Source organism: Cyprinus carpio, chromosome B9 (genome assembly GCF_018340385.1).
Source record: "Cyprinus carpio isolate SPL01 chromosome B9, ASM1834038v1, whole genome shotgun sequence".
NCBI classification, from domain to species: Eukaryota; Metazoa; Chordata; class Actinopteri; order Cypriniformes; family Cyprinidae; genus Cyprinus; species Cyprinus carpio.
The window spans coordinates 22398306-22414532 of NC_056605.1; positions in this window are offsets into that span (position 1 = coordinate 22398306).

The window sequence follows — 16227 nt, forward strand, 5'->3', positions numbered from 1 at the left end:
TACAGGGCAGCATGTTAGCTTCTTACTCCATGCCCAGTCTTTCAAAAGGGAACTGGACCAAATTGCATTTGTGTATATATCAGATGAATATCCCTGCTGCTGAGATTCTGGTGGTGCCAATTTACATCCTCATTCTACACATTAACATGCAATTGAATTGAGCCATAGGGAAATATGCTATGACTTAAATGCAAATGGAAAAGACGAAAAATCTATTAAGCTAAAAGGCCTTATTAACAATTAGCACTCAAATACAATTTTTGTATTTGACTTGATATCACCAAGTCATAGTCTGTCCCAGTATTGATTGACTGTTCCAGAGTCCAGAAAACAAAATCTTATTTCAAACAAAGCATTTCCTGTGGGTATAATATTAGATCTACTACACAAATTGTATAAAAACTGTTTGAATGAAGAGACACAATGATGTGTCTCTGCCAATAAAAGGCAATGCAGTAGGCCTAGTTAAGGTCTATTTAAGACAAAAAAGGGAAAGAGCTGATAGCTCAGCTCTGATTATACGATTACGACTTTTAACATTAGTTAATGATCGAGGTCGGGGTGACCACAAGTGAACCGCAGCCCATTGTTTCTCCTTGTCTCTCCCACAACCCCTTGCTACTTCTCTTCCTCTCTTTTAGTGGGTGTGCATAATTGCAGAATGTCAGCAGGAACGGCTGGAGATGTGCTCAGGGTTTTCATCGAGGCAGCTGCCCAGACTTGCTACATTCAGAAACAGCTGGTGCCGTCCATCCAGCCCAGGCAAGCGCAGGTGGGCCTGTCACGACTGACCGCCCCATCCCTGACCCAGCCTCCACCATACGGCCCACAGCAGCCAGAGAGGAGGCTGTGCCAAAACTGTGTCACTCACAAAGACTGAAATAAAATGGAAGATTTGGTACCCAAAGGCTTCTATGCCCACTGTGGTGGTGAAGCAGATGTTTCTTGTTGCTTCTGATGAGCAGGAAGGTGTCTAAACCATTGACATCTAGTAAGGTTTTGATGATTGGCAAACATGATTTACAGAAAGATGTAAAGATTTTACTTTATGATGGAATTCAGGGGCCAAAACTGCTATATTATTATTATTTTTGAATATTTTGTATTTCCCAAAACACTTCTTAAGAATATTCTTATATTTTGTTTAAAGTAAACAAGTGAAATTCTTTTACATTTTTTATATAAAAATCAGAAATAAAAAAAAAAAAAAAAAAAAAAAAAAAAAAAAAAAATTAAGATGTTTAATACGTTGTTTGAAATATTAATCATTACAAAACTCTAAAACTTTATAAAACTTCCTTAATGAGAACCTTAAGCTATTGCCCACTGACATTTTTCTTTTCTTTTCTTCCATGTCAAATTAACCAAACGTTTTCCAGCAAGTAAAATCTCCTACAACAGTGACTGTAGTTAGACTATTCTTATTATGCCACTCTTTTGGAATTATTTTACATCTGTTTGCATGGTGCAACTTTCTGCTTAATAAATTGACACATTTAAGATTTGTCATTATTGAATGTGTTGTATTTTGGAACAGTTATCAATTTTTTAGAAAAAAAAAAATTTGAGAATTTTTTTTTTCTTTTGAATAATTGCATTAGGAATATTCTTACCATCTAAAGAAATTAACCTTGGAAACTTTCTAAACTGGCTGGAAAAGTCTGGCTGGCTGGGTTTATAATTCACTTTAACAGTGAGAATGCAATTTAACAATGGCTGAATTAGTAGAATTCACATTTTAAGATTTTAATACATTTTCAAAGCACCAACCTAGGGTTTAATGTATGAAATATTGATTAAATTGCCTGTATAAGTTCCCCTGAATTCTTTAATCAAATCTTTGAGACAGGTGTATTTCCATAATTTTCTCATCTGCTGATTAATGCAGTGGTACGAGTACTTCATTACTGAACAAAAAGAAAGGTTATGAAATGCAAGCTGCATCTTTTTTTTTTTTTTTTTTTTTAAATCAAATGTAATAATAAGTAGGTTTCAAGAGTAAAATGAGGCTTACAATCAACCATTATGGTCTCAACAAGGTCTTTAGTAATGTATCTGTAATGGCCTCTAAAGTTTCCCTCTGACTGATATACACCATCCTCAAGAGTGTTCCAGAATTCTGGCTGAAATGCTCATGAGTGTCCCTGGAACTGAACAAACTGCCTAAGATAAGTGTCCACTTTCTAAACGAGACAAGACCACATTTCACAAATAGACTGGAAGCTATGATTACCACATGTATGAGAGATCTTTCAATGTCCATGTGCTATTTGCTAGCCTTGAGAAGACATTCAAAGCAATGATTTGGGTTGAGAGTATGATTGCATTTGAAAGCATAATTGACGGAGGCGGCTAGATAAAGTGCAGTGCAACATGATGTGAAAGACCTTTAGTGAACGCAGTGGAATAACTGAGATAAGCTCAGACGGGATCATAAGCACCTTTCAGATGACACTAGTCACCTGTCTATGGTTAGGCTTGTTTTAGAGGGACACACTTTTTGCAAAAACACCTAAAGAGAAATCATTTTAGCAAATGGGCTAAAGGTGTTTGATTCTCAGTTTACATGTGTGTCTTTTGATGAACTAAGCCTTTTTTTGAGGTGCTCTGAAAAATGCCTTCCTACAAACCTGATCCCACATGTGATTAACTTTAACAATCTACACAGTCAACACTTATTAATATCATTCATTTGATCATTTAATTAGCAATCTTCAGGCAAAGTGCACGAGACCCAAGTCTCAATAAATTTCAATAGAGTAAACAATACAATAACTGAATAATCATAATCACAATAATCACAGAAAAATGTTGTAAAATTGTTCACTTTTAATTAGGCTCAAGTATTTTATATACTTATTATATACTTTTCAGTATGGAACAAGTCTTTATAATGTATATTTCTTTTATATAAATTTACACCTGCCTTAAAATGCTGCCTATTTAAGCTGCTCAACTAGGTTTTGGAATGGAGCCACTATAAACATTCAAGGTTTCACAGATTCTGCTACATACAAGTTTCCACTGTTTTTACACCAGTGGGCTTGTAACATAATTTGATCAACCATCAAATGCTGAATATTATCTTTGATTTATAAACACATGCACAAAAAACAAAATACATCCACAAGGAACCGGAAACATAAATTGGCACTTTATATGGATTAGATTGTGCTGGCCTTTCACAGCTTGAATGGGGCATCAGTGTAATGAAGCAGCAATCAAGCTGTCCAGTGGAACTGAGGGGTGAGTTGCTCAAGGCTGAAAGCCTCAGGGATGGACAACATGTTTCACAAGTGATTAGGCGCCTAGGCGACTGACAGTAAAGATTACAGCTCTTGGATAATTGTATGCCTATGTGCATGTATATACTGAAGCTGAGTGACTATGTTCAGTGGCACAGATCTAATGTATCTGATATTAAAAATATTACTGGTTGTGATTATGATAATCAGATTACATTAATCACAAAATGCAAAAGTTAAAAGTATTAGCTTTATTATTGTACCTTTATAGATTGTAAATCCCGATTCAGATCTTATTTGCATTGGTTGTGCGAGTGGTCCTATTAAAAAAAAAAAAAGATCAGTTTATATGAGAGACAAAGATATGACATCTCAATTTGGCATTTCAAGACACTCCTGAAGTATGTGTGATTGGAAAAACCCATAAATATCTGTTCCAACCAAGTGTTTGCACATGTGTGATTTTGCAGTTATGTATGATCTGTGTACTTTAACAGTCTCATGTTCCATTTACCTCAGAAATCTCCAATTTCATGAAATGTAGTGGAACTAACAGCCAGTGTTCTGCTGAAAAAACATGAACAAAAAACATCTCTTTTAATCAGTTACATCTTTTTAGAAGAATTTTATCACATCATTATCACATGCTATGCCCAACCTTCACAAAAGGCTTTAACTCTTCCAGAACCACTTTTGAAAGCAGCTTAACTGCAGTGCACTTACTGTAAAGAAACAAAGGATTTTTTGTATACTTTTCTGTGCAGTATGAACACAACTACTTCTTCCCCTTTTTCAGGTAATTGATGTACTGTGAAAAGATCAATGGCGGGGTGTTTGTTAGAAATCTCAGACAATAAAAAAGGCTGAACTCTGCACTGTGCAACACATCTAACCTCGCCAAAGGCCTCATTTATTTGATTTATTGACCGTGTCGCTTAGAAAGAGAAAATGACAGAGTCATCCAAGCAATTACCAGGCACAGGAGAGGCCCATCTCCCATACTCATAAACCATACCAGCAACCCCTTACACCAGGTTACCACACCAGTACCCGATCAAACTTTATCTAGAATATGTATCTCATAGAAATTTTATGCACGAGAGTAAAAGTAATAACTCGCATATGGCAGTCATGACCAAATGCAATTTCATCAGACCTTATTGGTTTTAAAATGCAATCTGTGTAGCCTCTAAGAGTGACCGGAATAAAAATCACCTGCAAGCTTATTACAAACCACTGTAAGCACAGTTACAATACGCTGCCAGTATCTGGCCTTGTGGAGGAGACAACATGTGTTTCATAATCATAAACATGATTGCGAGTCAGACAGCCTGTATTACAGGCAATTTCCCCCGTACCATCAGTCAGCCTACGACTGCACCGCATAGACACAATCAGATCTAATTAACGTATGCAGATTTCTTCATTAAAAGCAGGCAGACGCTAATGAGCTGTTGTATTCCTGATGGCGGGGGGTGACTGGGTGGCCAGGAATGAGGACAACCTCTGGAAAACCTACGGGAAATAGCTGCATGCTTCCATTAGCCAAAACAAAGACAGTCCAGAGTGGCTGGACAGTATGAGAGCTGAGGGTAAAGCTGTGATTGAAGAGCTCCGGCAACTAATGACCCGATGAATTATTATTGTCATGTGATAGAACCCTTTGGGCCTGGAATGTGAAAAGACCATTTAACACTTCAACAGTGAGGAATTGAATTGTAAATGTCATTTTAAAATAGGTCAGAATACATGGAAAAAACTGCACTGTAAATTTTCTTCTTTTCCATGCTGATATATCTAAACATCCTTGAAACAAAATAAATGTACTTTTCAAACTTTTAATCAAACTTCAATAGTGGAAAATTTAATTGTAAAAGGTAATTTTACACGAGAACGAGAACTGTTCGTGGTCTCAGCCAACCCAGCACTTCATCACAACCTCTCTATACAGCTAGGTTCGTCAACCATAACTCCTTCCAGGACAGCCAGGAATCTTGGAGTTGTGATGGATGATCAGTTAAGCTTCACAGACCATATTGCTACAACGGGCCAGTCCAGCGGGTTTGCCTTATGCAACATTAGGAAGATTAGACCCTTCCTAACAGAGCAGACTGCACAACTCTTCGTCCAAGCTCTTGTTCTCTCCAGACTGGACTATTGTAATGCTCTCTTGGTGGGCCTTCCTGCATGTACTATTAAGCCTCTGCAACTGATCCAGCATGCAGCAGCCAGAGTTGTCTTCAACGAGTCGAAGAAAGCTCACGTCACACCTCTCTTCATCAGCTTGCACTGGCTGCCAATAGCAACTCGCATCAAATTCAAGGTACTGATGCTTACCTACAAGACAACCACTGGCCAATGTTTTCAAAAAACATCTAAAGACACATCTTTTTCTCCATCACCTGACCAATTAATACTAGCACTTACCTATTCTATTCGGTCAAATTATTATTATTATATTTTTAAAAACATCTTGCTATCTGCACTTTGCTAGACTAACTTAGACATGTCACAGCACTTTGTATATTATTGCACTCTCTTTGGTCTGATTGTTTTTACTTTGTAAGTCACTTTGGATAAAAGTGTCTGCTAAATTACTATGTAAATTTAAAATAGGTCAGAAAATATTGCACTGCAATATTTTGTATAGTATAGTCTTTCTTTCCAGTATTGATATGTCTAACATGTTTAAAACAAAATAAATGTACTTTTCAACTTTTAATCAAACTTCATTAATGAAAAATGTAATTTTAAATGTAATTTTAAAATAGGTCAGAAAAAATTGCACTGCAAAAATTTTGTATAGTATAGTTTTTCTTTCCAAAATTTATATGTCTAACATCTGTGAATCAAAATAAATGTACTTTTAAAACTTTTAATAAAAATGAATAGATAAACAAATAAAAATATAAATAATAATAATTATAATTTTTATTATAAGAAGAAGAAGAAAATAAAAATAAATACATGTGAGTGATTTTTGTTACCTGAAAGGGCAGTCTATAGCACTGACCATGAAACATCTGACCACTGGATAGTATTATTGACCAATAAGAATAAAAAAGTGATGTAGTCTCTGCCATTTAGATATTTTTAACTGAAAAAATAAGAACAACACGACTCAACAATTAGGAAAATTATGTATTGCAATGCATTCTGCTCTTGGTTCTCTTTGAATAAGTACCATAATTTGCGATGCACACTTGACATTGTTCATAGAGCCCAGCGGGGTATTAAGCTGATGTATATATTTGTGTTCTTTCATTTGATCTAGCAGTCTGGTGGTGCTCTGTTCATGTACATGTATATTCATAAAGTTTGATATGCACCATAAGGTTATTATCCATAAATGTCAGCAGATAATTAATTAGTTCTGCTCCCTGTGTCTCATTAGCAAAGCATGGACGAATAACTCATACCAAAAATATACAGACCTACTCTTTCTCTGTCAGAGTACAACCGGATTTCTGTGTTGACATTGATGCAAGGTCTAACATTTCTAGTGTGCTTGTTTTCTCTTTTTTAAAATTCAATTTCTACCTTTGTAACCCCTAAAGTGTGACTATTTGTGGGTCAAATGGTGTTTAGAGATTTGAATGTGTAAAGTGCTCTCAGAAATTCAACATTTACTCAACATTTCAGTAATCTTTGGTTCTGAAAAGAATCGAAGGGACCACTGGCAAATTCTAAGCGTTCAGCAAAGCCAAGTGCACACTACAACATTTATTGATGCTTTTCTAGCAGTTGCACTTGTTAAATAAACTCTAAGTGCTACAATAGATTCCGACCAGTTGAAACCATTTTGAAATATGTCCCACCAACTAAAATTAAATAAAAACATAATTTTCGTATCTTTTACATTTTCCTGTTGTGCAAATCAGAGCAAATACAAGCTTTTGTACATATTGTTTTGTGACGTGGTCAAAAATAATCTCTCCTGTAACTACAGTATAAATGAGTGAAAATGTGTTCCAGGATTGTCATTACAGTGGGGAAGAGAACAATATTGTAATTAACTGCCTTAGTTTGTGATTAGTTCTGTGTTCTGTATCATGCGCATCAACAAGACAGAAAACAAGTGAGTCTCTAAATGTACACATCAACCTTCAGTCATGGCTTAAATTGGTTGATTTAAGCTACCCTGGAGGCTTGCTCTGGTAGGCCTCTATATTAGGCCCTCTCATGTCATAATTTCCTCAAACACCTGTTAAAACACCAATTCATTAGTTTTGCATACTAGACCTTTTGATTCGACCAAAGCAGTCCTGCATGGTGCAAGTAAATTAGTCTTGACACTTGCAAAACAGATAATTGCATAAATAAACAGGTGGACACGTGTTGACATAAATCTGATTGCTTGTTCTGATTGAGAGGCAGAGGCTTTCATTATGGCTTCATTATTTTCTGCCCTTCATGTTGATGACATCACACTGAGCTTCTGAATGCATTAGCTCCTGCCGGACAGCTTACTTCAATCATACACTCCATGACTGATAACCCCAGGGCTTATGATTAACAGGCACTTACTGACATTTAGAGAGTACCTACCAGATCTCAATGAAGAGGATAACAGTGATTTAGGTATTTTTCAAATGATTTTTTTTTCTTTGAGGTTTAACCTTTGGATGAGCAGAATGTAACGAGGAGGTCTTATGTTTCCCGTGCATTTGGACTTCTTTAAAAAAAATTTAAAGAAACAATTGAGCAGCACAAATGTCTCTTGAGCACCAAATCAGAATAATAGAATGATTTCTGAAGGATCACATGACACTGAAGGAGTATTAACTGCTAAAAAAAAAAATCAGCTTTGTCATCACAGGAATAAATTACATTTTACATTTTTATTGTCAAAGAGGAAACAGTTATTTCAAATAGAAATAATATTTCACAGTATTATTATTTTTAATGTATTTTTGATTTAATAAATGCAGATCTGATGAGCATAAGATTCTTCTTCTTTTATATCACAAACATTAAAAAGTCTTACCAATGCCAAATCCTATATACTGTATTTGCAATGTTTTTTGAACAAGATCAAACACTAGCTGCAGCCATTTAAAACAAGGTTAATCTACTCATGTTTTTAGTCTGATATAAAACAAATTTTAAGAACACAAATCTGGTTAGAGACTTTAATTTTACTTAAAGATACCATGCCAAACTATTGCATACTGGCCTAAATCAAATGTAATGCATCATTAGAAACAATAAACATGTTTAGATATGGTTGAATTTTCTTATTTTGTACATATGATCTGATATAATTAAAAATAAAGTGTATGTTCAACTAATAATATACAAAAATGAAATGTGGCTCTATCAGTTTCTTGCCTAAAAAAACAGTACAACCAAGAAGCCATTTTTGTGTTGGCACAGTATATTTAGTTTGTTGATCTAATAAAACAATTATTTTAATGATGATCAGACGGTTAAAGTGTGAGACCTACAAAGAAAGAGAGATGGATGAACACATAGAGAGACAGAGAGAGAGAACGAGGGGAGCCTGTCCCCTCTGTTTAAGAGAGCCATGTTCTGGCTCTGTCTGGGATGCTCATCCTCACAGCCTGTGAGGCATTAACCGCACGGAGCCCTTGACACGCCTCTCCATCTCTTTAATTATTAAGCATTTATCTCAGTATGTCCCTCAGGCGCGCCTTATCACAGGTGAGGAGGTGCACCGAGCGACCCATAGCATCATGGGAGATTCTGAGAGAGGGCAGATTAGGAAGGAGGAGCACCTGCCAACAGGCTTACTGCAGGATTTGCTCACTGAAGTCTGCAAGGATTCCTACAACGCTTCACATGTTTTCTGCTTTAAGAGTAAATTCAGGTGTGTGTGCATGCAAGTTTGCTTGAGTTTGCACATACATGCCTGCTTTTATGGGAAAGGGCTGCTAAAGAATGACTCACAATCTTTTAGGAAGTTGCACGCCCTTGCTTTATCTTAAGTGGGATGCCTCCAAAATAGTGGCTGACTTGTGTTATGTGCAGATTACAGAAGGCGTTCTGCAGCCTTCAGTCTTAGCCAGGGATTTGTTCACAGAGCATGGCGCCCCAGTCTAGCATTCTGAGTTAAAAGTTTTTATTAATATGAACATGCAAGCTTGTCTTTGAGGGTGTTTCTCAAAAAAGACTGAGGAAAATAAATCATGCATGCCTGTTTTTTTAGACAAGTTACTCTTTCAATTCCGAGTGACAAACTATTTGAATATCCCCATAAATCTTTCCAAACGGATCAGTTTCAAACCAAACAAACACTGTGACCATAAACGGATAAAATCTAGCTATATAAACATGATTTATGGAGTCAGTAGGCGAGGAATACATTAAGTAAATGCTGGGTCAAGAAAGGTTATAGTTAAATCATATCATTCATATATCTGAATGACCTCTATTACATAATAAAAATAGCAATATAGGTGATGTAGTAGCTTACACCCAGTAAAGCCCTCAAAGGTTTTATCATTATTGCTATCATCTGTCATTATGTTTAGTCATTCACACTGGGTCCCAATGATAGCAATAAGACCTTTTGTTATAGTGTTGCAAAAACGGGACAAACAAATTGCTTGCTTTTTACATTGTGCTGTCATTTTATGGCCTGCTTTGTCATTTAACTGCAAAATCGTTGCTTAAAATAACAATTCATTCAAAATGACAACTTTCTTAAATGCTTGTAAAAATCAATTATAAATGTAATTAGGCACAGGTATTCGTTTGTTTCTTTTTATGCTAATTACATTAGGCAAGAATGTAATTAGAGCAAAAGCAAACCCATTTAAAACAGCAGTAAAAGCAGAGTGAATGTTTGTAGCCGTATGGTATTTACTCAGCGCTATGTCCAGGCTGTTATCGAAAACTCCCTTAAGGCATGTCTGTGGTTGAAACGCATTAACAACAGAAGCAATAATGATGGTTTCAGCTAAAGAGAAACACAATACAAATAAACATTGTAATCTAGCTGTAATTCCCCAGCTGCCACTGGAGTGGAGGGAATTGGAGGGCGATATCTTGACAGTTGTCTTGAAATTAAACGAAACAATTGTAGGGAATGGTTCCTAATTCACTCTTTAAAAAGATACAGGATCATTTGAGACCACAGAAGTTTTTAAAGCTCTTCAACTGATGCCATTTTGAGTCTACTGACTGCTGTATGAAACTGTATGAAAAATAATATAAACATATTATATTGGGGGTAAAAAGTCAAAGGCAATCAGTGTAAAGGTCTTAAGGAATATTTCACCCAAAAATGAAAATTCTGTCATTAATTACCAATGTAACGACTTTATTCAACAATTTCTTCTCCTCCGTGTCAGTCTTCGTTGCTCATTCACAACAGTTCCACGTCATATGCCTGTGCATTCCTCTGCATGCAAACATTGTGGTACACTGTAAAAAACAAGTGTAATTTTAACTGTAAAATTTTGTAAAAATGCTACGGAAAAAAAACTGTTAATAGGTTAACAGTAAGTTCCTGTACAACATACAGGGAAAAACTGTAAAAGATCTAACCAGACATTACATGTAATTTTACAGTAAAATCCTGTTAATTTTACTGTTTTTTAGAAGTAAAAAAGAATAAATCAATGCATAATTTACAGTCAAAAACTGTAAACTGATATTCCCAGAATTCCCTGCGTGACACTCCACATTTGAAAGTATTTTGTTTAAATAATCATGTTTTTTAATAGTTTTTGTTATCAGTTATGTAAATTTGGGCTTTATGTTACATGTTCTGTTGTTTAACAAAAGTTTATTGCATTATTTAAGTGTCATGTGTGTTACCATGATGGTGTTTTGTGTTTGCATGAATGACTCTGTGCACCTTCTGTATATTTATATATACTTCTGCTTGTGGCGAAGCTACTTGTGATGAGCATTGATTTTCATTGATGAGCATTGACACACGGTGTGTGTGTGTTCACTGCTGTGTGTGTGCACTTTGGATGGGTTAAATGCAGAGCACGAATTCTGAGTATGGGTCACCATACTTGGCTGTATGTCACGTCACTTTCAAATTTTCTTGTTTGTAAATTACAGTTTTATACTGTGAAATCTACAGTTTTTGGCTGTAAATGTGTTTACAGTTTTTCTGTATTTTTTACAAAATTATTCTTGAAACCACAGCTGCCAAAATTATTTTGTAAAAACTACAGATTTTTTTTTACAGTGTACTCTTGTGAACGCATGCTGAAGACTAAAGGTCAATGCACATGGAGTCTGAAAATTTCATCTGAAATTTTCGCACATTAAAAAATAATACCTCACGTTATGTCAATCACATTTACACACTGCCTACGAAATATTCATCCGCCATAAAAAAAAAAATACTGATCAGGTTTGATTTTTTCCATTTTTTTGCATCCGTAGCAAGCATTTTGAGAGGTGTTTTGACAGTTCAGAGCTACCGAACGCGAAAATCCAGAATGGCGATTGTCAAGTTTATCTACTTCGTCTCGCAGCACAAAACACTGTATATAGATCCTTACACACTGAGTTCACAGAAATTGGTGGTCTTCTTTTTAATATGTGTCATCAAACTGAGCCACTGACATCCTGAAGTAAACTTTGAATTGCCCGGGATAATCCCACTGCTCCTGAGGGGGAACTCTCCGTCCTCTCTATATCTCAGGATTGGATGGACCCAATATTTCCTTTCTGTCTTTTTTTTTCTTCTTTTAAGAAGCGAGAGGACAACAAAATCATCCTAACTGCTTGAAAACTCCATTTAGTGCTGTTTTGCCAAATTTTCGCAACAGATTAATTAATATGCATCGGACTCAATGTGCAAGGTTTCTGTGTGTGACAAAGTTTTAGGATTTCGAATACGAAAATACGAATATGAAAATTAAATGGATAGTTCACCCAAAAATGAAAATTTGATGTTTATCTGTAGACTTTGTTTCTTCAGTAGAACACAAACCAAGATTTTTAGCTCAAACCGCTGCAGTCTATCAGTCTTATAATGTAAGTGAATGGGAATCATGGCTAAAACATACAATAAAACTAAAGAAAACCATACACAAACAAAACCAAATTAAACCCTGCGGCTTGTGACGATACACTGATGTGTAAAGACACAAAACGATCAGTCTGTGCAAGAAACTGAACATTATTTAAATCGTGTTTTACCTCTGATTCACGCAATGTCTGAACTCTCCTGAGGACGTTCTCAGCAGCAGGCGCATGAGGCGTCTTCTTGCTTTGTGGTGGATCACAGACTTATTAGTGGATTACTGCCACCTATCTCTAAAGTGGACCACTGACACTCCTAATTGAGATTGTAAATAGAGTGTCAATGGTCCACTTGAGAGAGATTTTTTTAGTGTATGTTTTAGCCATCCACTTATATTATAAGAGTGATAGACTGCAACGGTTTGAGTTAAAAATTTTGGTTGGTGTTCTACTGAAGAAACAGTCACCTACATCTTGGATGCCCTGAGAGTAAGCAGATAAACATCAAATTTTCATTTTTGGGTGAACCATCCCTTTAACATTGAAGTTGCCAGTTGTGTTGCTGTCTATGCAGGGTCAGAAAGATCTCAGATTTGATCAAAAATATCTAAATTTGTCTTACGAAGATGACTGAATGTCTTGCAGGTTTGGAATGATATGAGGGTGAGTAATTATTGACGGAATTTTCATTTTTGGGTGAACTATCCTTTTAAGTTGATAGAAAGTGAAAATAAATATATATTTTATTATATATTTTATATATTTTTTATATATGAGGTCAGGTTTGGATTGTAATAGTGTGGTTCTAAAATGGTGACAAAAGTTTGGTGCATTTAAAAATTTTTTGCTATTCAAGATCATTCATGCAACCTTGGGGTGTATCGTAGCAGAAATAAATCAAAATACTGAAATCTGGGGGCAAATACACTGGAAATACTACATACAAACTTTGCCAAAAATTGCTGTTAAAACTCCCAATGTGACATTAACATACATTTCAACACACAAATGGCCTCCTTATCGGATTTCTGACTTTGATGCCCATTTACTATTGCGTTAATAGTGTAATGATTCATGAAGCACAGTTCACACAGACTTCACTTTCAGTCCTTTTTAATATGGCAAATCTGCATGACCAACATGAACCCTTTGCTAAATCTACAAACACTCATGTGAATTTCCCTATCACATGGATTCCTACTGAAATGATGGATTCTTATTAAAGTTCACAGAACAACAGTAAATATCTTTAGGCAGAGTTTCTATGATTCAGTAGGCATTGAATCTTAAGGCATGATGTCTTTATGGTATAAAATGTTAGGACACACACATTTCTTGCCTGTAGTGGAAACTGTAACCTGTAACCTTTTCAGGTTTCCCAGTGGGTCATTTGTGCAAGTGGTGAATTGAACTAGATTTTGAATTTACAAGCCCCTTACCAGTATACCCCCATTTTCAGCATGGAGACAGAAATGACATAGCCAAAATAAAAAGGTTTCTGCTCATGAGTCTTTCTGACTAGATACATAATCAACATATGTTCACAAAGCTGACACTTCAAAGTTTACTGTTCAAGAATCAGAATTACTCAGACTGGTATGATAATAAAGATATATAAGCTCAAACATAAAAACAAAAATAAAAATATTTAAAACATATTTTTTAAATGTATTAAAAAAAAATTGTTGATGTAGGATATGATTTTAGAAACATAATGAAGCTAAAGCCACAAGTCTACTAATGCTTCATTTGAAAATTCATAATCTAATCTGTAAAACTGTGAATTTTATTAAATATTTTCTAAGTCCATGTCATGTGTGTTTTTCGAGAAAGCTAATAAAATTGATTTATGGCCTCTGTAAACTCTCCTGTAAACTCTCCTGTAAGCTCTCCTGTGTGCTGTCTCCATATGTTTGGCTCCGAATGCGGCCTCATTCATTATTCTATTGTTCTTACGAAACCAGCCTTTCACACATTGGCCAGGTATGAGACATTATCCGCATTATTCTTTTGTTTTTATTCAGCCATTATTAGCTTTTGTTCTGGTATTTAAAGGTTTACCAAGCCACATCGTTTCAATCCAAGTATACATTTACCCAACTATTATCAAAAGTCTTACTATAAAAATACAACAAAACATTTTCTTATGACCTTACGTGAATTATTATGGCAAAATGCATTATGAAGAAGAACTGCACCTGTTATTTAGCTGCATTAGTGCTAACAATAGCATCAAGCTACATAAGACAATTTATGAGATTATTAGTACACTTTTACTCAAAACTCACTTTGAACCTACATCGAGTATTTGTAATAACTTCCTTTTGTGATCTCATGTAGAATTTGGGCTTTTACTGTTGTAAAAATATGCTATTTATAGACTTTTATATCGCTGCACAAATTAGCATTACATATGTGCAAAATAATTATTGTTATATTAATGCCCCAAATCTCAAGAAAATCATATACATACCATATACTATCGTAATTGTGTGTTTATTATTTGGATATTTCGTGGGTAAGTTAAAGAGGATTTTCTGTGTTGCTGTGGTCAGATATCAATGTGGAAGAGTGAAGGCAGCATGTGACATGATGCGAGGTTGTCTTGTTATGAGACACTAAAGATTGACAAGGCGAAGGACGAATCAGAGTTTGTCTGAGTCACAGCACAAACACACAGGAGTACACACACAGAGACAGTGCTGGAGTGGCTGATGTTCATCAGATTGCGTAAATCAGTGGAAAATGAATAGAAATGATTCTGTCAGAAGAAATATGAAGTAAACATGAGTAAATATATCCATATATTTCCATGTACATGCATCTTTGGACTATAATCCCTTATTGACGCTGTTCAGTCAATCTATGTGAGCACACATAAACGGCTGCAGACGTGACTGAATATGAATGTGTGGTGAATTTCTATTCAAAATTTGACATAATACGGATTTATTATTTTGCACTCCTGACATAAATTACTAAATTACTGTTACTGCAACAATGTTTTATCAGCAATGTTTTATTAAGTGGTCAAATATTGAAATTAGAGTCTTTAATCTTTCTACTGACTGCACAGTTTGTCCAGAGTGTGATGTTTAACGTGCTGTGAAAGTGAAACAACAATAATCTGGGATCGCTGATGATCCTTGAACGCAAAGGGTCTAGCATAACCTGGGGGCTAGTAAAAAAGTTAAGCAATTCTCTCAGGTTAACCATAAAATGTCACATACTGTATGCGCTTGCATAGGGTTGGTTGGATTTAAAGACGGTCTGTGTGCTCATTCATCATATCAGACCCATTTAGGAAAGCCTGAGAGGGTTGACTGAATCATAACGGAAAGCGCAGTCTGCAACCCCAAAACTGTTCTCAGTTGGGCAGCCATTATCTACAGTGTTCACCCTGATTACAGACCATGTGTGTTCAGTGGACAGCCAAAGCCAAGGACACTAATGCCCGGGTGAGTCTGTACTTGCTCTCCAGTACTTACACTTCAAGGTGCAGCACACAGCGGGAACCCCGAAGGAGACGTAGATGGTTTCTTTCAAATGTGGTCAGCCATTCTGGATCTCCATTTCCACAGGTCACCGGATCCAGGACAAGGACAGGAACCTTTAAGGACCATTGAATCTCAACTAAATTCATTCCCCACACCACATATCCAGTGGCTGTGTTCCAAAACCTAGTGAGCATTCTTGCTGTCTAATGCCCACACAGGCAATACTAACTGAAACAGACCCTCACAAATTATTTACTTAGGGTGCTCAACACAACAGCAACTCATCAGTGCGTCACAGCACTTAAGACAAAGTTTATAGGAGGTTCAACACTTGATTTCCATGTTGCTATGGATTCTAATTTGGTAATTTGTTAATTAAAATAAAGCTGAAATAAAATAAGATATAACTATTACATGAAAAACTGGCCAATATGTAAATATGTTTAAGTTGAAGTGCTAAAATAGATAGATAGATAGATAGGAATTATTATTATTATTATAAACAGAAGCATTTAAAAAAAACAAAACCA